Source organism: Asterias amurensis, chromosome 12, assembly GCF_032118995.1.
Source record: "Asterias amurensis chromosome 12, ASM3211899v1".
NCBI lineage: Eukaryota > Metazoa > Echinodermata > Asteroidea > Forcipulatida > Asteriidae > Asterias > Asterias amurensis.
The window spans coordinates 11,678,868-11,701,523 of NC_092659.1; the positions used below are offsets into that span (position 1 = coordinate 11,678,868).

Here is a 22,656-nt window from a genome sequence, read left to right on the forward strand (position 1 = left end):
AACAGCCGCAGCCATTGCCACTTCCCCTTCATGTTTCTTCTGCCCTGCTGAAAAATGTCCATTGCAAAGTTGTCTCAAGCATCCGGTCGCCTCAACCAGCTACACAATACGCGACAAGAAAGCAAGAAGGCAAGAAGAAGAGGCGTCAGCAGCAGCGGACCAAAAAGAAGAGGCAGCGAAGAAATGGAAGATTCAGCTTCTGCAATTGGTTGTTGCAGCAGGGGTAAATACAGGACCAGGGGGATCCAAACGTAAAAAGTTGGCTCCTCCTTGTGGAAAACAACGATGTGGGCCTTGTGCACGGTGTGGAAGGCAAAGCCTTACATACTTTCATTTACAAATTACATGTATGCACAATAAAAAAATCAAAATGTGGTTTCAATTCAACACATCAATTTCAGATGCTGATTGCATTTGTAAAGCTTGTAAAACCTTGGTCTCTAAAAAACCCAAAAACACCCCCCAAAAACGAGGAAAAAACAGAGGTCATGTGTGAACTGAATAATTATGATAAGTGCTCTACACTTTTTTCTCACAGTATGAAGTGCAATACACAAGATTTTGCTTCTTGTTTTACTGTTGAGTGCAATATGGATAGTCCACACACATTTTCACTATGCAAGTATCATTACAACTTACTTTGGAAACAAAGATTTGAAAATAAATGTGCTGCTTGTCATGTGACAATACAACAGTCGAGCAACAAGGATCTATGTAATTCTTTAGGTGTAGGACAACCCGCTGCATCTGAAATTTTACTTAGAATATTTGGAGAAAGAAATTTAGCACTCGATGGTGTTTCACATGTTACACCCTTGTTTCTGGAGAGGTATCTTCAACATTGTCTTTAGAAGAATTGAGAAAATCTATCAATGAATGCTCTTCTACAGATGTACATGTAACAAAAGAAGATCAAATCATTGAACAATGCTTTTTAAAAGTGTATGATCATATCATTAATGCATCTTTTGATAGTATTGCAGTGCTTTTAATTGACGGGTATGATTTATTTACTGAAAATATTAACATGTCTCTTGAAAAACATAAAGAATGCAATTTTGATTTAGACTACTGCTTACGTACAGCCCGATGACTTTTAACATCAATCATGGGTAAATGTGGTCAACTGCTTACAGTTCATCGATTGGATGCACGGCGGTCAAGCACACTCCTTATGTATACACATTTAGATTTAAAGAAGGCTTTACATCAAGCACTTGCTAAAACCCGTTTGCTCAGATCTACAAAAGACAAAGAATCAGCTTCAACTCCATTCACTTCCACTGATGCTGGTTCTAACTTTAACCTGTCATTGCAGCACGTCATTCCAGAAATGTCAGACAGACAGAAAGCCAATATCGAAGCCAATATCTGAATACTACAAACAAAATCCTATGGCTGTTGTTCATTTTAAGTATGATTAATTGCTTGAATTGATAGACCCTGCAATATTTAATTTCATATGTTCTATTACTATGAATGATAAAGAGCAAAGGCGTGCAAGCATTTCAGATTTGTTGACAAGTTCGATTTCTTCAGCAGTTAGTGACCATGATAAGCGTCAGCGATACAGACGTTTAAATATTATTTTGATATTGCATTTCATTCTGAATGAGAGCAATAATTATCCATTCCATATTTTAACTGCTAACTGCATCCGACGCTTATCAAATTCAACCAAACTTAGTCAGATCTTTAACCAGGCTGGCCTATGTGTTTCCAGAGACACATTGGATAGGTTTCTTGAAGAAGCCAAGGAAAGTAAATCTGTCCAAAACAAACTGTCCATTTTACACCCATCTGCATTCACAATACTTTCTGTTGATAATGTAGATGTTCTTGCATCCTATGCAGCTGTCACCTCCAAAGGTTTGGCAAGAAGTTGGCATGGGACATCTATAATGGCTCAACAAACAAAGCCGTCAGAAATGTTGTCTCGTTTTGACAAACTCTCTGGTAACACATCAGACTTTTCTGTCATTGATATATTTGGGGATGGAGCTTGTTTCTTTCGCTGTCTTGCAGTATATGGTGACATGCAATTGTTAAGATGTACAGGTACTAGAAATTCAGTTGGACTTCCAGTTGAACAAAAATATCATGATCGAGAAAATTTCACAACATCTTTAATTAGACAAGCGAGTGTGTGACACTTTAGAATCTAAGGGTATTTTTGAATTGTTACCGGATGCTGAAAGGCAACATCTTCTTGAAATAGATAACAAGGACTCCTATTTAGATTTCACTGCTCGTATTGAAGACAATAGAAAAGCAGGTACTTATGCAGGTCATCTTGAGATTTGTGCAGCATCTTATGCCACAAAAACTGCAATTAAACTACATCAAAAAATTGGCGATGAGTTTAAAAAAATTGCAAATTATCCAGTCGATAAATCCAAGCTACCGAATGACTATCACATATGTATCTTGTATACGCCAGGTTTAGTTTCTCTTTGTGGGCATTACAATCTTCTGCTTAATGACTGTTGTAGGCTTAAAGATATTGTGACTCTTATCACTGATGAGGCAATATCATCGGGCAATATTTTTGCTGACTGGCGATTTCCCAATTCTAAAAATGTGGGTACGCAGTTAAGTCTTCTGCATTATTTCAGCAGTGGTAGTGTAATTCTCTCAGACTTTTTGCCTGATGTACATGAACCGGGTGAAAGTAGTGCAGAAGCTCAAGCACATGAAACAACTGATGCAAACACACGTGTAAAACAAGTTACACATTTGCCAGACCCAGTACCAAAAACACACAAGCCAAGTGTTAGGAGAAAAACTAATGAAGAGTTTTCAGAAATGGAAATTCCTCAACCTTCTGATCTTGAGGCTCCTTTCTATAAGACTTTCATTTTCCAACAGTTATCCTTTGATATATTTAGCCCTTCAAACTCTGAAAAAGAGGCAACTATAGGCTTGGAAAAGCAACTTTTCAAGTACATAATGGAACGTTACCCAAGCATCACTGAGATGTCACAGCAAAGTATACCAGGCCTTAAATGTCATTTGTCATTGTACGGCAATCCAAACTGTGAGCAGTCAAAGTTCAGCTATTTGTATGTTTTAAATGAGAAGGCAGACTCTGCTATTTGTATGTTTTAAATGAGAAGGCAGACTCTGCCGATACATTGAACAAAATGCTTGGATTGCTGTACAAGTCATTTGAAGTAGGCAAGAAGGTAAATCATTTAGTAATTGCTGGTGACGGTGCCACTGTTAAGATATTAACTGATATCAAATATGAGTATGGCAGTTCTCTTGGTTGGGTAATACCGTATCTTGGAGACTGGCATCTTTTGAACAATTTTCAAGAGGTACTAATGAAAATTTACTGGGATGCTGGCCTTAAGGATATGGCCAAGATCACACATAAGCAGGGCACACTGTTGCGGCTCCAAACTTGTGGCAGCTTTAAAATGACGCACAAATTTTTCATGCAAGTGTATGAGGCTCTATACGCTTGTCAGTTTCATTCCTTCCTTCAATACAGAATAGAACATCCAAACTCAGATTTGTTTCCAGAATCAAATGACACTATTTTGTCTTCTTTGCATCACCTTCTGTCCTTATCACTTGGTAGCAATGGATTTCAAAGTTTTGTTGAAAGCGAAAAACAAGCTGAAATTCCTTTGTTTTCACAAAGGGATGGAATCGTGACCGACTGGCCCAAAGCACCAAATTTGGTAGGTACCTTCTATAGGCCCCAGAAATCAATTTTTGGAAGGTACCTAATTTGCATAATTTCAAAATGGCTGTAAAATCCTATATTTAAGCACTAATTTCGGTACATTTTTATCATTTGAAAGCAAAGGTCATTTTGAAATATTTTCTTTGGTGGTTTTGTTTACATATCCTGCACTTACACAACATTAATGAACTGATGATGTGCGTAAGTAATTAAGTGTAGTCAAAAATCCAAGATGGCCACTATATTAATAAATTAAGTATCCTGGTTCGAAGTATGCACAACAGTTAGTTTTGGTTGTTACTACCGTCTGAACTTTTAAAACAGTCCCATGTGGGGAAAATTGGTTTAAACTGACAATATCTTCAAAGATCGTGGCAGCTTCCGCTGCACTTGTAAAGCGCTGTGCAAGAAAGCCCAGCTTTGCGGCATCTGCAGATTCTGAAGCACTGCGGCAGTGTTTGGCATCCGCACTCAACAGCTCTCTGCAGACACTGGCTGCCTCTGGATGAGTGACCAAACAGGCTTCCAGTCAGATGCAACCTTTGTCCAACCATATCCCTCGGGCAGTGGAGCACGCTGTTCAGACTTCAAGCTTGTTGTCCAGATGCTCGCCTTTCCAGGAGGAAACTTTGTGTTCGATACCTTCTCAGTTAGTAGTTGAAATAGCTCTTGTTTATTGGTGGGATCCTGCAGAAAGTTTAGGAAGTTTGTTGGTAGTTTAGTGTTCCCTGCAACCTTCTTCCTTATACCTTTTCCTCCTCATAGATTGCTTCAAACATACCTCTCTTGTATGTATTCCACACTATGTCTACTCGGTTGCTGTTCCTCAATTGTTGTTGGATCCAATGGAGAAATAACTTTTCACCAGATTCATTGAATGTACATAGTTTGATTTGCAGGAAATGCGCAGATGATAGCAGCATCGTCAAAACATTGGCATGGCAGTATGACGGAGGGTCTGGCTGATCCGTTGTCAGAATTTCTACCAGATCAGGTATTTTTGTCGGCAGGCGAAGCGCTCCATACACCGAGAGAGAAAATGGCCAAGGAGGATTTTCATTGGCGAAGAATTCTGTTAAGTCTCAATCACGGTACTGACTTAATTGCTAAGAAGAGCTGGCTGAAAAGATTGCAATCAGTTTTTTTTAATTGATCGATGCTGCTTAGCACTTGTGTTTGGTTTTGATTTCAGACGCTTCCAAATGGCCAACGAGTTTCTTTTGATGGGCTTATGAATGCTGGTGCTTCGGTCTAAAATCACATCCTTAACATGCTTCTGGTACTGGGAAATGCCAAGGGCTTCGATTGTGCGGACTGTGGAAACAACATCTTTTATTAGCACAATTTCAAGTGTTGTGAAGGATCTTCAATGAAAGGGTTACCTATTTCTGAGATTGTTTCAGTGAGGCTCTTCACTTGTTTCCTGAAGACCTCCTGCATAATCATCCCCTGTTCATGCTGCTTGCAAATGTTGACGTTTTCTCCATCCATGAACTGGTCCTCAAATTCCTTCAGCAGTCTTGCTAGCTGTGGACCTGAAACCATCCATATTCTGGAGGCAGCTGGGTTTTCGGTAAGTCCTACCACGCCACCAGACCCTTTACCAACGTTGTTTTGTTCATGACCATGGTCAAGAGGCATGCAAGAGAACTTGTGTTGAGTCTTTTGAAGAACCCACATTTGTTTGACCTCTTCTTTGATATTTTGTGGTAGAGGCTTTATGTCTCGGATGTGAATGGGGATCCAGCGAGCGTAGGTGTGATCCAGAACAAAGAACCAAGACACCAATGCCTCCAAAGCCACCACAAAGAGATCAAAATCTCGGATACGATGAGCACGGATGAAAATCAGCACAAGTGTTTCATATTTCAAGATGATATCCCAGTACTGACATGTACATGTAGGGCTTGCCGTAATCATCTTCTGCTTCCACGTTTCAAAAGAAATCCCACTGTTAGACTCCACCTTCAGTTGCCAAGCATCTCTCTCTCTCTCTGCAGATTTACAAGTTTTAGGGCTGTAACTTGATGACTGTGTATGGTTCTAGTGAGGTGGGCAGCTTTGAGGAAGGAGTCTGCTGTACCTGAGGAGGCCACACCAGCTTCACATAAGGCAGCGGTCCAACCAGATCATTTAAGAAAGTCTCCAATTGTGTTCCATAAAGCCATCTCTATATGGAGACCACCAACGTTACTAAAAAGTGCTTCTCTCCCAATGTCTCGGGCCAACGCCACTATGCAAACTTGGCAAGGGTAGACAGTGGTTGGTCCACAGCAATTAGCGGTGTCTGTCATGGATTGAGATATGTTGTTATCTGCCTTTGGATCTCCATCACATGCTTGTATAAAAGGGGCAAGAGGGCGTCCAGAGCAGAATGCAGACCAGGCAATGTAATCTTCTTTCTCAAGCTTGTCCTTCTTTAAGAGAAAAATAGATCTGTCTATCCAGGAGACTTCTGTAGCTCTTGCAATTTCAAATTACCATCAATGGTACTGAGAGAATTTTCTGGCACTTCAAGTTTAGAAATCTGGCAAGCCACATCTGGAACAGTTGTGTATATCCTCAGGGAGTGAATACTTCCTCCCAGCACTATGGAATGAGCTCTCTCGGCTGTTGTAGAGGAAGGGTTATGATCTATGTCATCCAAAGTCCAAACCGTGAACAGACCTTATGTTAGATTTGCAGGGCAGACAAGCTGCTTGTCAATGACACGATCGTAGCTAACACTGATGCCCAGTCTACACAGGATGTTCATTGTTATTTTGTTGCATCTCATGAGTGTATGGATACATAACCCAATGTAGAGAGGAAGAGGTGATGGCTCCCTTTCACTGGAATGCCTGCTGTTTTTTGCCTCAGAAGCTTTGTTTTTTTGCATTGAAGACGACCATCTGAGCTATGGAAAGACAAACCTGTGACTCAGTGATACCTTGGTGCTTTACATTAGGTCCATTCAGCAGCATGGCAACTAGTGTCTTAAGGCTTGCCGGAACAGAATTTTCCAGGTGGTTATTTTCAAAATTCCCGGTAAAAAGGAGGGATTCCCAATCAAATATGTATTGTCTGATGCTTTTAACAACTGATGTCGTGTCTACTGTTCCTAAACAACAGCAAATCCTTTCAACTAAATTAAATTAAATGAAAACCATTCCCTCCAAATATTTTGTGAAATTCTTTTGAAATGTTTTGAAGAAAAACTGTGACTACCATTATTTGTCATCTTCTGACAGCTAAATTTAGTTAATATCTTCATATCTTGATCAGTTTTTAATATAATTAATTTGTTTGTGTATTGTTTTGGTGCGTGGGGTATGGGTCTTGAATTACATGTATGTAACAGTGGTTACTGAAAGATAAATAAAATAATAAGCCATGTAGTATTTTGCTGCAATCGACTTTTCTGTCTTGTATGAAAGTATTTGATTTGTTTTGATATGGGAGGATAAAGTTTTTAATGGAAACAAAATCGATTGATTTGAATGTTGTTCGGAACCTATAAGTTCATAATTGACAATTAAAATTATGAGTGACGAAAGTGTTTACTGGAATTGTATTTATGGTGGCAATTCAAACCAACAGTCACTGGTTTCGAGAATCCCGAAAATCATGGCTGATTTTACCGTATTTATTTCCTTAAAAAACGTACTTGAAACCATTGACTGATTGATGTGTTTTTGTCTTGTTTCTGCTTAAAGAAAGAATAAAATATATTTCGGAAAACACTGTCCCGTTGTCGCTGCCCCAGGAATAGCATAAGCTAACCCACGCAAAACATGGTGGATGGCAGTTTTTTAACTTGCGCAATAAAATACTGACTTGCGCCATCAATATCGAGGGCGTAAGTTGCAACATTTTTGAAGCGCCACTTTAAGACGGGGCGTAACTTTCATGAAATCAGCGGAACTCTGCCATAAATTTGTGGTGCAACTTGCGCCATAAACGTTGCGCAAGTGGATTTATGCAGTTGCGTAAAGTTTCGTGAAATCGGCTGCAGTTGTGCCGATGGCAGTTTACTTGCGCAACAAAATACTGACTTGCGCCATCAATATCGAGTGCATAAGTTGCGCCATTTTTGTGGCGCAACTTTTAGGCTTGCGCTACTTATAGCTTGGCGTTACTTTCGTGAAACCGGTGGAACTCAACAATAATTTGTGCCGAAACTTATGCCATAAATGTTGAGCAAGTGGACTTACGCAGTTGCGTAAAGTTTCGTGAAATCGGCTGCAGGTCACTTGGCCCGTACTCCTTAAACCATCTCAGCTCCCTGGGGTGTATACAGCCTTGTGCAACATCAATATGCGCTACTCGGCTTAATAATAATAATATTTATTCGGGCAATCACATTTACAAGCACATATACATACATTAAAAATATTTAAGAAAACAAAGAAAAACAACAGTGGGGTGCCCAGGAGAGCATAAAAGTTAAAAAAATAACTGTCGCCAAAAGGCGTATGTCTCCTAAAACCCTAAAAATACATAAAGGCAAGAGGGGGCATATCAAAAAGCACAGAAGATAATACAAAGCACTAAACAATTTAAAAAGGCAAACAAGCAAAGACATACACAGAAAAACACACCTAAAATGATATACGTAAAAAAAGCAAGTCTATACATCAACTGGTTTAAGAGCAATACAACAAAATTCCGATGAGGGGACACAAATGAAATGACATTGTAAACAGGCAAGTAACTCTATCTAAGAGCAAAACTGCAGGGGGTGGAAAAATTTGAACAATTATAAAAATAACTAAAAAGCATAGAACATGAAACAAAACAAGGAACAAAAAAGGCAAACGAGCAAAACATGAACTTTAAAAAGCCAGTCTATACATCAAAATGGTTTTTGAGCTTAGATAAAAATTCCTGTAAGGGGGCACATATGAAATCGTTAACAAGGTCAGTAGGCAAGTTGCTCCAGCCACGAGCAAAACGGCAGGGGATGGAAAATTTAAACAAATTGGTACGGGCTGATAAATGATGAAAAACAAGTTTATCTTTGTGTCTAGCATTAACCAATATTTTGCATAAAAAGGATGACAAGGCACCTGTATGATTGTGAGCAACTAATTGTTTACATACAAAAGCAAAGAACAGATATTCTCTTTTATAACACCCCTTGCAAGTATTCTGCCTGCTCATTGGTTTAGAGCGCGTCACATGACATGTCTTAGTTTTGCTAGACGACGGCCGTGTGATAGTGCGTCGGTTTGCCATGCGCTAGTCCGAAGACTAGCACACGGCGCCGTGCGCTAGTCCGACAGACTAGCACACGGCGTGCAGTACCCGGACGTCCGTTGCGTGTACGAGGATTCTAAATTAATAGTCTGTAACCATTTCGGATTGCACGACACTACATGCAACACAGTAAGTAAAAGTGTTTGCAATCTGTATTGGCGTCGTCCGTGGATTGTAGCACTCAGGTCTGTAACTTAATAATAATAGTACAGTATTTAGAAATGTTTGGGGTGTTATAAAACAAATATTGACTGCTTTTACTCGTGCAATGGTTAAAAACTATGACTCCCTCGGTGATCCCCGGAGCGTTCTATTTTCCCTCGGCTTCGCCTCGGGAAAATAGAACGCTCCGGGGATCACCTCGGGAGTCATAGTTTTAACCATAGCACTCGAAGCAGTCAATATTTGTATACTATTACTTAGGGTGGAAAGCCCTGTTTCTATAAGCCTGCTATTGTATCATTATGGTTGTTCCTGTCTCCTTTGATGAAGCATTAGCCTTGTGGCATACCTCTGAACCTTTTCTAGTTGAGTCTCGTGTTTTACACGATAAATATGCCAAACAGGAGAACAATAATCTAAAAGAGGTAAAACAATAGACTTGTACAAAGTGAGCAGTGTTTTAGAGTTGCAGTCTCCCACAACATCGCGAATAAAACCCAAAGTTCTATAGGATCTACCTGTGACAAAATTAACATGCGCATCCCAGGAGAGATTGTTTTGAACAAGTACACCTAGTAGTTTAAGCTCAGTGACCTCTTGAATAAGCATATTATTTATGGAATATGAAGCCTGGTATGACCAGCGACGCATTCTAGAGATGGAAAGAAACTTGCATTTACCTGGATTCAAAAGGAGTAAATTTCTATTTGACCAGGCACTTATTTTGTCAAGATCTCTCTGGAGGGACAAAGAATAATTTTCTCCCTGAATTTGTCTATACAAAAAAGTGTCATCAGCATAGTGGCGAGGGGAGTTAGACAGCTGCATATGTAAGTCATTAATATAAATGTTAAAAAGCAATGGCCCTAAGACAGACCCCTGTGGTACTCAAGATGTGACATTAGACCAGCCTGATTCAGATCCGTGAAAAACTACCCTTTGTTTTTTCCCTGTGAGGAATGAATTAATCCAGCAAAGTAAGGAATCGTGGATCCCATAGGAATATCTGAGTTTGTTTACAAGAATATTATGAGAAATACAATCAAACGCTTTACTATAATCAAGAGATATAACATGCACACATGACTTGACTTGATCCAGTGTTTCAGATCACTCCGTTATTGTGTCAGCAAGGAGTGTTGCACAAGAACGGCCTGGCCTGAAACCATGCTGAAAATCATACATCAGACCATTCAATTCCAGATGGGAACGGAGATTATCAGAAACAATACTCTCAAGTAGCTTTGAAAAAACAGAGGTGAGGGCAATGGGACGATAGTTGCCAATGTCGCTCCTGTCAGCCTGTTTGTGAATAGGGACAACATTGGCAACTTTACAAGCACTAGGCACAATGCCCTGATCAAGAGAAAAATTGAAAAACTTTGTCAGAATGGGAGCGATCTCCATCACACACAATTTCAACATTTTAACAGTGACCCCATCCGGGCCTGCAGCTTTGCCAGCAGGCATTTTCTTTATTTTAACCCCATCATGAGTTGAGATTAACACAGAACCCATGTTAGGAATGTCCAATGTAGGTGAAGTAATATCGTTACCTGTACTGGGTTTGGTGAAGTGGGATGTGAACCTTTTATTGAAAGCATTGGCTTTTACAATGGGGTCAGTTGACATGAGACCATTGATTTTAAATGCCCTTACCTCAGCAACAGAACGTTTGTTTCGGATGTAAGACCAGAAACGCTTACCATTGTCCTTAAGATTCAATAAGTCATTAATATGCTTAGCTTTAGCAGATTTAACCTTATTTTTCAATCTGTTCCGAACAGAGCAATATTGACCCCACAAGTTCTCACGAAGTTCATTATTAGGTGTTCGGGCAACAGCCCGAACAACTCATTGATTTTGTTCGTTTTTTTTTTTTTTTAGGTGTTCGGGCAACAGCCCGAACAACTCTGATTTTGTTCGTTTTTTTTTTGTTTTTTTTGGTTTTTCTTATTCTTCTTCTCGTCGATTGTCCGCAAGAAAAAGCATAGTTGCGAAGCTTGCATTAAGTTAAAATTTTACACACAGGTAGACAATAACCAGTAGATGATGCAAAAGTTGTTACGTCACGATGACGTCATCAGTTGACGAGATACACGCATTGAAAGTTTATTATTTCAAAAAATTATAACTTTAGGTCAACTTGAGGGATTTTTACAATCAATACATCATCGGAAAGGGCATTAAAAACTCCGTAAACGCCTCACAGACATAACCCCATTTTGATTTTGTCTTTCGGCTCAAAAGAGAGGTTGACAATTTCAAAATTCATGTATAAAGAACTACAAAATTCCCCCATTGATTGCGCGTAAAGATTTTACGATTACATGTACATGTACTTTGTCACCACGTGTAAGCATGCGGTGCATTGCGGTCACCACGTGTAAGTATGCGGTGCATTGAGGAGCATTTAGTCACGCTCTGCACCACGTTTTGATCGTTTTAGTCTGCGTTCGAGGCGTTCTCAACATAATGTCAGTTTTCTTTAAAAGTAATTAATTAGTTTTATCTACGACCATACTGCGTTGATAACACCGGTTCTCGTCTGGTCACTGAGGTTAAGCAAAATTGGGCCCAGTCAGTATTTCGATGAGAGACCACGTGGCGACCAAAATGTGTACTGTTTATTTTTGTATTTATTTTTTTCTCCTAAAAATAGCTTCGTTTTTAGTCTGTTTTCAAGGCGTTTTCAACATACATTTCCCTTCCGGTTAGTTAGTCTTTTCCCCAGTCGTCATTATGCTTTAAGCTCCTATATCTTGAACCACAAAAGCTATTTTGACAATCTATACATCATATGAAAGGGCTTTACGTATGTAGTCTGTTTTCAAGGTGTTTACAACAAACACTTCCCTTCCGGTTAGTTAGTCCCCCAAAATTCCCCCATTGATTGCGCGTAACGATTTTACAATTACATGTACATGTTCTTTGTCACCACGTGTAAGCATGCGGTGCATTGCGGTCACCACGTGTAAGTATGCGGTGCATTGAGGAGCATAGTCACGCTCTGCACCACGTGTTGATCGTTTTACTCTGCGTTCGAGGCGTTCTCAACATAATGTCAGTTTTCTTGGTTTATCTACGACCATACTGCGTTGATAACACCGGTTCTCGTCCGGTCACTGAAGTTAATCAAAATCGGGCCCTGTCAATATTTGAATGGGAGACCACTTGGCGACCAAAATTTGTATTAATTGTTTTTGTATTAAAAAAAATTTTCCCCTTTAAATAGCTTCGTTTTAGTCTGTTTTCAAGGCGTTTTCAACAAAGATTTCCCTCCCGGTTAGTTACATGTAGTCTCTTCTCCAGTCGTCATTATGCATAAGCTCCTATATCCTCAACCACAAAAGCTATGTTGACAATCTATACATCATATGAAAGGGCTTTACGTACGTAGTCTGTTTTCAAGGTGTTTTCAACAAACATTTCCCTTTCGGTTAGTTAGTCTCTTCTCCAGTCGTCATTATGTATAAGTTCCTATGTCCTGAACCACACAAGCTAATTTGACAATCTATACATCATTTGAAAGGGCTTTACGTACGTAGTCTGTTTTCAGGGTGTTTTCAACGAACATTTCCCTTTCGGTTAGTTAGTCTCTTCTCCAGTCGTCATTATGCATAAGTTCCTATGTCCTCAACCACACAAGCTATGTTGACAATCTATACATCATATGAAAGGGCTTTACGTATGTAGTCTGTTTTCAAGGTGTTTTCAACAAACATTTCCCTTTCAGTTCGTTAGTCTCTTCTCCAGTCGTCATTATGCATAAGTTCCTATGTCCTCAACCACACAAGCTATTTTGACAATCTATACATCATATGAAAGGGCTTTACGTACGTAGTCTGTTTTCAAGGCGTTTTCAACAAACATTTCCCTTCTGGTTAGTTAGTCTCTTCTCCAGTTGCCATTATTCATCAGTTCACGTTTCCTCAAACACAAAAGCTATTTTGACAATCTATACATCATATGAAAGGGCCTCACGTATTCCACAAAAATGGGTATGTTGGTGACCTCTTGACTTTTTGACCTTTTTAAACTGGAAGAGCCTGTAAAATGCTTTGAAAGGGCAGTATTTGAAGGCTTTTAGGTTGAAATGTACACTTTTTGATGCTTTTTCCATAAAATTATTACACATCGAGAAAACTGTTTGGTTTTGATTTCTTTGTAATTTGACGTGCTATTAACAATACTTGTTTCATTTATTCAAACACTGACCCAACAATAGCCGAACACCTAGTGTTTGTTTCTACAAACACTATATCTAGTTTTTTTTTTTTTTTTTTTTGGGGGGGGGGTTTTCTTATTCCGCTTCTCGTCGATTGTCCGCAAGAAAAAGCATAGATGCGAAGCTTGCATTAAGTTGAAACTTTGCACACAGGTAGACAATAACTAGAAGATGATACAAAAGTTGTTACGTCACGATGACGTCATCAGTTGACGAGATACACAAATTCAAAGTTTATTATTTCAAAAAATCATAACTTTAGATCTACATGAGGGATTTTTACAATCAATACATCATCGGAAAGGGCATTAAAAACTCCGTAAACGCGTCACAGACATGACCCCATTTTTATTTTGTCTTCCGGCTCAAAAGAGAGGTTGAACATTTCAAAATTCATGTATAAAGAACTACAAAATTCCCCATTGATTGCGCGTAAAGATTTTACGATTACATGTACACGTACTTTGTCACCACGTGTAAGCATGCGGTGCATTGCGGTCACCACGTGTAAGTATGCGGTGCATTGAGCAGCATATAGACCAGCGGGCGTAGCCGAATATCGTGCAGTTTCGCGACGCAGATCAAAGATGAGCATTTTTATTATCTTGAATTGGGAAGAAAAATATTTTTGCAAGTTTGCTTGTAATGGGCACATTTAACTGCAATTTCTGCGATGAAAAGTGCGAGGCTGGGGACAAAATGACCAATCAACGACGATTTAACAAGACCGCACGGCAGCGGTTGCGATGAATTAACCGGTAGAGCTATTATCATGTTCACGAGGTCACGACCTCTGTACAACGTTGCAGACGAACACGTTGGAGACGAACAACACACAGACTCCGTCGTGGTGTGAGAAAAAAACATGTCACAAAAAGTGTCTTTGTGCATTTGTCTAGCGTTGAAACGAAAGCTTTTCCATTTTCGGAAAAGAGTTGAAGACATTTCTTTGCATGTATTTGAAGAAGGAAAAGAATTAGAGTACGGTCAAGTGTGAAAATGTCATCAAAGATGTGGTAATGTCTAGCCCAAATTACGGACACGTAAAACACGACGATGGACAACTATCACAGACGGAAGGTCGGTAAGATCCTCCGATCTCTATCACAGGTAACGTCAAGACAACAGTACCTTTTTCAACTTAAATTTAAAAATATCGCAACCTTATCGTATTTATGTTTTAGTATTGATTCATTTCCCTGTTGTTCATTCATAAGTGATTGTTGCCATGCCAAGCTTTCACAGTGTGACTAGACTAGGCCTATGACATCATGAGTCTTTATTTTATGACAGTTTCAATCAGTCTCAATCATGTCAAGCTGTCAATATGATTTAATGATTCTGAATATTGGAAAAGTTTCCGTATGGCGCCACCACTTTTTCATTCAAAATAAAATAATATAGTATCTAATTTACCTGATTGATATATCCCTTTTTGTAAAAATGAGTGAAAAAGTGGTGGCGCCATACGGAAAGTTATCCAAATACACAGATCCTTGCGATATTTTCAGGGGAAAAAATGCTTATTTATAAATTGTTACTAGATCTACATTCCAATCGGAAAATGAAACAATTTTTTGTTCAATTCTTTATCTTTTCTTTCATCTGGCACAATATCAATGATCATGAAGCAATGGCCTTGATTTATTTTTGTATTAACTCAAAGTAAAATGATTTTTTTAATTTAAAATATAACTTGTTTCATTTGTATTTATTTTATTTTGTTATTTGAACTATGGGGGCCTTGAACTTGACCTGCAAATGTTGATTGTCTATTCCCATCTGAGTGAAAACTTGCTTGTTTATCATATCCATACAGTACCGGTGAGGCACCGTTTAAAATTTGTTTGTCTGAAACACCCCAGTTGGTTAGAAACCAGTTTAATTGTTTTTTCTGAGGGTCGATGTCCATTCGGGAATGATGCAGTTTAGAGATGTGTTTAACATGGCTGGCCCACTGTCAACTCAGGAATAGTGGCTAGTTTAACATTCTTGTGACAATACCACCATGACTTTAATTTTGTTTATTTCTCAACAGACTGTGTTCAGGTGAACTTTCAACTAAAAAGGTGTTCGACTGGTTATATTACTAGCAGAAGTTATCATAGGCGACTGCGTCAAACGACCGAACATGCCCACTATACAATCAATTGATGCTGGCTGATGAGGACATTTTCAGAGTTGAGGAGTTTGTCCCCACATGTGTAAGGACAACATTGTGCTGATGTTAACATTGCCAGGTAACTATGAAGTTTTATCTGTGTTTTTATAGTTGATGTGTATACTACAAAGTATGCGTTCAATTTGAATAAATGCAAACCCATTCAACATAAACTGGTACAAGTTCATGAACTTATTTGTCGTTGTTTCATGATAGATGTACAATATGTAATTGTTGGTGCAAGAAACAAACAGCTGAATTTCCATTATATAATTGAAAATAATAATTTAAAAAGGGAATTTATTTTAAACAATTTTGTTTATGTATCTTTTAAAATGACAGATCGTAACCTCTTTTTAACGGGACACTTGATGAGACAGCATAGCAACGTCAACTAAGTAAGGATACAGTGCTGTTGAAAAAGTTCCAGATGTACCATCTCCCAACGTTAGTTGAGGCTGGAAGGTTAAGGATGAAAACATTGTGCCAACTGGACAAACCTACTCCAAGCGCTTGACAGCATTCTATAATGTGTACATGTACATTGCTCATGCAAAAGCGTAGATGTGGTCAAGGCAAACTTTGTTCGGACAAAAGTCTACCGTGCATATACTTAAATTGCAAGTGCACAAACTGTGAAAGTGTAAAAACTAAAGCTCTGATTAAAAACAGTGATAAGTCTGATGAAGAATATTAATGGCAAATAATAATTCAAATTGAGATGATTATGTATCTTCATGTAAACAGATGAGTAAAGCTATAGTAAAAACTTAAAACCACAAATAAATAATGTCAGTCTCTATTATAAACTACTTACTTTCAAAGTTTACTGATTCTTTTTTGATAGTTACAAAATATTCTTTGAAGATTCAATGCAAAAGCAGAAGTGAAAAAAGGGAAATTTTTTTTCACTTGAAATATAAATTGTTCACTGAACAAATTATTTCTAGATGTGGATTCTTCATACTTGATGAACAGAGTATCATGTTAGGGCAGAGATTGTCCATGCAGACAGAGGACATGGAGTATTTGTTATTATCAAAACAGGATGGGAAAAGCCTGAAAAAGGGTGGCCTTGACGGAATAAAGCAAAAATTTTATCAAGAAGAAAATGTTGTTTTGTGTTAACTTATTATAAGTAGGGATATTAATTAAGATAAAGTTGGCGGCCTAAGATGTTCTGTCATAGTAAACATAATATATCCATATTAAAACATGTGGGAGAGAGTTAGTAGTTTTCCCTAGTATGACCTGAACAACAATTTTTTAAATATTTAGATGTCTCTAAAATGTGTTGACAGTAAATCTAACTGTGTTTGGAACAACAAAATTATTGTTAAAAAATTATACTTCTCTGTTTAAAGCCATTATACACTTTCGGTAAACAGTATTGTCCAAGTCCCACACTTCGTGTATCACAACTTATATATAAAATAACAATCCTGTGGAAATTTAGGCTCAATCGGACATCGGAGTCGGGAGAAAATAACGGGAAAACCCACTCCTGTTTTCGCGCGTTTCGCCGTGTCATGACATGTGTTTATAACAAATCCGTAATTCTCGTTAACGAGAATTTATATTGTTTTACCGTTTTCTCAAAAAGTAAAGCATTTCATGGACTAATATTTCAAGAGAAGTCTTTCACCATTACCTTCTGTAAACCCTGTAAATTATTTGTAAATCTGTGAACTTTTTTTTTTTTTTTCCTGTACCGAAAGGGTCCAATGGCTTTAAGGATAAAATATTTGTATTTTTAAGAAGACAGCGTTAGAACCACCCCTAATGAACCATTTTATTGCAACTTTTGAGGAAGGGAAATCCTAAAATAGATCACCCTTTCATGATAAATAATTCCTTGCATCAATGCTCAATTGAAATGTACACAGTTTTCTAAAAATGGCCAATAGAGGGCGCTATTTTCACATTGCTTAATTAAAATGCAAATAACTTCCAAACTGGCTAGTTTGACGATTGTGGATTTATGTATTGGTAATCAGCATATAATTGTCTATTAATTAAACCCGTTTCCATGCTCATGCAAGAGGTGCGCCACGAAATTTCATTTCTAAGCATATTTTCACTGCACACCCTGTGGTCTAATAGACACGCTCTGCACCACGTTTTTATCGTTTTAGTCTGCGTTCGAGGCGTTCTCAACATAAAATCAGTTTTCTTCAAAAGTAATTAATTAGTTTCATCTCTACGACCATACTGTGTTGATAACACCGGTTCTCGTCCTGTCACTGAGGTTAAGCAATATCGGGCCCAGTCAGTATTTCGATGGGAGATCACGTGGCGACCAAAATTTGTACGATTTATTTTTGTATTTAAGTTTTTTCTCCTATAAATAGCCTCGTTTTTAGTCTGTTTTCAAGGCGTTTTCAACAAACATTCCCTTTCCGGTTAGTTAGTCTCTTCTCCAGTCGTCATTATGCATTAAGCTTCCATATCCTCAACCACAAAAGCTATTTTGACAATCTATACATCATATGAAAGGGCTTTACGTACGTAGTCTGTTTTCAAGGCGTTTTCAACAAACATTTCCCTTCCGGTCAGTTAGTCTCTTCTCCAGTTGTCATTATTCATCAGTTCACATTTCCTCGACCACAAAAGCTATTTTGACAATCTATACATCATATGAAAGGGCCTCACGTACTTCACAAAAATGGGCATGTTGGTGACCTTCTCTTGACCTTTTGACCTTTTTAAACCGGAAGTGCCTGTAAAATGCTTTGAAAAGGCATTATTTAAAGGCTTTTAGGTTGAAATGTACACTTTTTGATGCTTAACCATAAAATTATTACACATCGAGAAAACTGTTTGGTTTTGATTTCTTTGCAATTTGACGAGCTTTCAACAACACTTTTTATTGATTCAAACACTGACCCAACAAAAGCCGAACACCTAGTGTTTGTTTCTACAAACACTATATCTATTTTTTTTTCTTTTAGGTGTTCGGACTCGAGTCCGAAGACCTCTTGTTTTTGTTCGTTTGTTTTTTTTTTTTTTTTTTTTTTTTACTTCGTCTTCTTCTCCGTGGTTTTTGTCCGCTAACAAAGACATACTTGCTAAGCTCACATAAACTTGAAACTTCACACATAGTTAGATATTCATTAGTAGATGAAACCGTTTTAGTTTCGTCATGATGACGTCATCAGGTGTCGAATTACAAGGTTTTTAGGTTAAAAAAGTGACCATTTGCTTTTCGCTATATGTCTTCGAATTTTACAGTTATGATATTCATAATTACGCATCTGATAGATCAAGACTGGGTCTACATTTGAAAAGTTAACGTCAAAATCGTATGACCCCTCCTTCCGTTCGTACCGGAAGGTCAAAGTTTGCAATTGTATATTTTTCTTCAAAAATACATCTCCGTCCCTTGCCCTCTAACAAAAGCACACTTCCCAAACCTGTATGAACTTCTAACTTCACACATAGTTAGATATTTATCAGGAGAAGAAAGAGTTATGAATTTTCAAAGTTTATTATTTCAAAAAATCATAACTTTTGATCTACATGATGGGTTGTTACAATCGACACATCATCGGAAAGTTCGTTAAAAACTCCGTAAATGCCTCGCAGACATGATCCCATTTTGATCTCGTCTTCTGGTTCAAAATCGAGTTTGAAAATACATAATTTCATGTATAAAGAACTACGAAATTTCCCCATTGGTTGTGCGTAACACGTGTGTCGTACACGTGTAGTATATTAGGCGTCATTTATTTGGTGGCATGCTGCCAAGTTTATTGTACTCTGTGCCATAGCGTGATATGCATAGAGCTACATGTATATAGCTCTATTATTTAGTGCTGTATAGCTTTTTTTATGCAGAACGCTGCGAAAATGATTTCCTCTCAATCTTCGGCGTCAAATTGTTCAAATGTTACCCTTCTAATGGCTTAGTGGTCAATGTGGAATTGAAGACGAAGTTTCGCTGAGATGGCCACCTACTTCAGTGATTCATGGGACTTTTAATTATGTGAGAAAACAACAGTACAAAATGACGAACATTGGGCATGTTTTGGTTAAACACCGAGAAGAATAGAGACGTTGCATCGATCGACCACTCCTCCGGGTGAAGGGCGTTTTGGGCCCACGGAATTCACGTCAGTATTACAATATCTATCTATTACTTCTTGAACTAAGCATAATCATCAATTGTTTTGATTATTTGTTAAAACAACTATCCAAGTTATTCTGATTTAAATACTTTGAAGAAAAAAAATCTCTGGAATAACATAAGCCCTTTTAAACTTTCTCTAGTAGGAAAGGACGTTACGTAAACTAATCTATTTCTATATCCATGCACAGACATGGATGTTACAATACAAAACATTCAAAGAAAACAGAATGGTTAAAGCATAAGGCCCAAGCAATTAGGAGTGGTCTTGCTAAAACAAACTGCCGGATTAAACAAAACTTTAGTACAAACAAATCAATAAAACAATCCAGATTTTCATCTTCTTCTTCTCTTCGTCCCTTGTCCTCGAACAAAAGCACACTTCCCAAACTCGTATGAACTTGAAACTTCGCACATAGTTAGATATGCATTAGGAGTGGAATAATGTGTTAGTTAGGTCATGATGACGTCATCCATTCTTGAGTAATAAAAATTCAAATTATTATTTCAAAAAATCATTATTTTTGATCCACGTTTTTTTTTTTTACTTCTTTTTTAAAATATTATCAATAGAGCGCCAAAAAGCTTCATGAAAAATAGTCTTCGTTCAAGGCGGTTAAAACATACATGCCCCTTACAGTTTTTTCTTCAGTCGTCAGTCAATATTTTCTAAGTTCATATTTCCTAAACTACATAAGCTATTTTGACAATCTGTACATCATATGAAAGGGCTTTACGTACTTGACAGAAATGGATATGTTGGTGAACTTTCGTTGACCTTTTGACCTGTTTAAATGGGAAGTGACTGTGAAATGGTTTGAAAGGGCGTGGTTTATTGTCTTTTAGGTCGAAATAAACATCCTTTGATGCTTTACCATCACACCATACAAGTCTGGCAAAGGTCTGGTTTAAAACAAATATTACCGATGACGTCACCAAACATACACTTTTACTAGATGACGTAATCATGTGGTTTTGACAGTTTTTGTAATTTGAATCATTTATTACAAATCTTGAGAACAAAGCAAGGTGTAATATTTGTTTTTTAATCCAGGCTTTTACTCCCGGAAACCGAACACCTTGAGTTTGTTCACAAACTCTCAATCTCTAGTTGGTTTTTCTTATTCTTCTTCTCGTCGATTGTCCGCAAGAAAAAGCATAGATGCGAAGCTTGCATTAAGTTGAAACTTTGCACACAGGTAGACGATAACCAGTAGATGATACAAAAGTTGTTACGTCACGATGACGTCATCAGTTGACGAGATACACTCATTCAAAGTTTATTATTTCAAAAAATCATAACTTTAGATCTACATGAGGGATTTTTACAATCAATATATCATCGGAAAGGGCATTAAAAACTCCGTAAACGCCTCACAGACATGACCCCTTTTTGATCTTGTCTTCTGGTTCAAAATCGAGGTTAAAATTCAAAAATTCATGTATAAAGAACTACAAAATTCCCCCATTGATTGCGCGTAAAGATTTTACAATTACATGTACATGTACTTTGTCACCACGTGTAAGCATGCGGTGCATTGCGGTCACCACGTGTAAGTATGCGGTGCATTGAGGAGCATAGTCACGCTCTGCACCACGTGTTGATCGTTTTAGTCAGCGTTCTCGTCCGGTTACTGAAGTTAAGCAAAATCGGGCCCAGTCAGTATTTGGATGGGAGACCACTTGGCGACCAAAATTTGTACTATTTATTTTTGTATTTAATTTTTTTTTCCTCCTATAAATAGCTTCGCTTTAGTCTGTTTTCAAGGCGTTTTCAACAAAGATTTCCCTCCCGGTTAGTTAGTCTCTTCTCCAGTCGTCATTATGCATAAGCTCCTATATCCTCAACCACACAAGCTATTTTGACAATCTATACATCATATGAAAGGGCTTTACGTACGTAGTCTGTTTTCAAGGCGTTTTCAACAAACATTTCCCTCCTGGTTAGTTAGTCTCTTCTCCAGTCGCCATTATTCATCAGTACACGTTTTCTCAAACACAAAAGCTATTTTGACAATCTATACATCATATGAAAGGGCCTCACGTATTCCACAAAAATGGGTATGTTGGTGACCTTCTCTTGACTTTTTGACCGTTTTTAACTGGAAGAGCCTGTAAAATGCTTTGAAAAGGCAGTATTTAAAGGCTTTTAGGTTGAAATGTACACTTTTTGATGCTTTTTCCAAAAAATTATTACACATCGAGAAAACTGTTTGGTTTTGATTTCTTTGTAATTTGACGAGCTATTAACAATACTTGGTTCATTTATTCAAACACTGACCCAACAATAGCCGAACACCTAGTGTTTGTTTCTACAAACACTATATCTAGTTTGTACATGTTCTTGCTCTGTGAAAGCACTTCCGTTTCAGTGAGACAAGTTTAAGAATGTCACTTGTGACCCAAAATTTCCTGCGTTTACGTTGACTTTTGCATGGTATGCTCGCATTGACACAAGAAAAGAAAAGGTCCAGGAACTGGTTCCATGTGGCATCAACACCTCCAGAGTAAGCTGTGTCCCAGGGGCAACGTCTTACCAGCTCACGTAGATACGAAGTGTTACACTTGGCATAAAGATAATGCCGATTCATTGTTCTAGACATGACCCGTGGAGACCCGCGAATGCAGAAACTGATCATGGAATGATCAGATGTGGAAAAAGGATCATGAACAGAAGTGTTAAAAAAAACCGTCGTAAAAACCAAGTCCAATAAAGGTAGCACGATTGTTAGGCATGGTGTGAGTAGGATCATTGATGAGTTGATGGAGTCCATGGGCAGAGGTGAAATTATTCAACTGGAACAAAAGAGCGTGGTCTTCCATCCAGTTTATATTAAAATCGCCCATTATGGCGATATTAGCATACTGGCTTAATCAATCATAAGGACAATCTCTGGCCTCATACATGTAGTACCCATTTACCCCTAGGTGGTCGAAACCAAGATTCGAACCCACACTTTGCCAAACAGAATAGACCGGCAGCCCAGAGCACTTTGGTTAAAGGAACGAGGTACCAATATTTGAGTATAGGAACATTTAGTGGATAA

At 38.1% G+C, this 22,656-nt stretch overlaps 1 protein-coding gene and 1 pseudogene across 4 annotated transcripts in view; both read left to right on the forward strand.

The window, feature by feature from the left end:
* LOC139945427 (uncharacterized) overlaps positions 1-22,656 on the forward strand; it is a 144,013-nt gene that overhangs the window by 114,459 nt on the left and 6,898 nt on the right. Inside the window, exons 9-10 of one of the 4 annotated variants that reach the window (XR_011787074.1) lie at positions 15,361-15,562; positions 15,826-17,212. The exons of the other annotated variants lie outside the window; for them this stretch is intronic. The gene's annotated coding sequence lies outside the window, so the exon portion shown is untranslated. Of the gene's footprint in view, positions 1-15,360; positions 15,563-15,825; positions 17,213-22,656 lie in introns of those variants that run through there. 4 annotated transcript variants of the gene reach the window in all.
* On the forward strand, positions 51-7,089 carry LOC139945430 (uncharacterized; annotated as a pseudogene).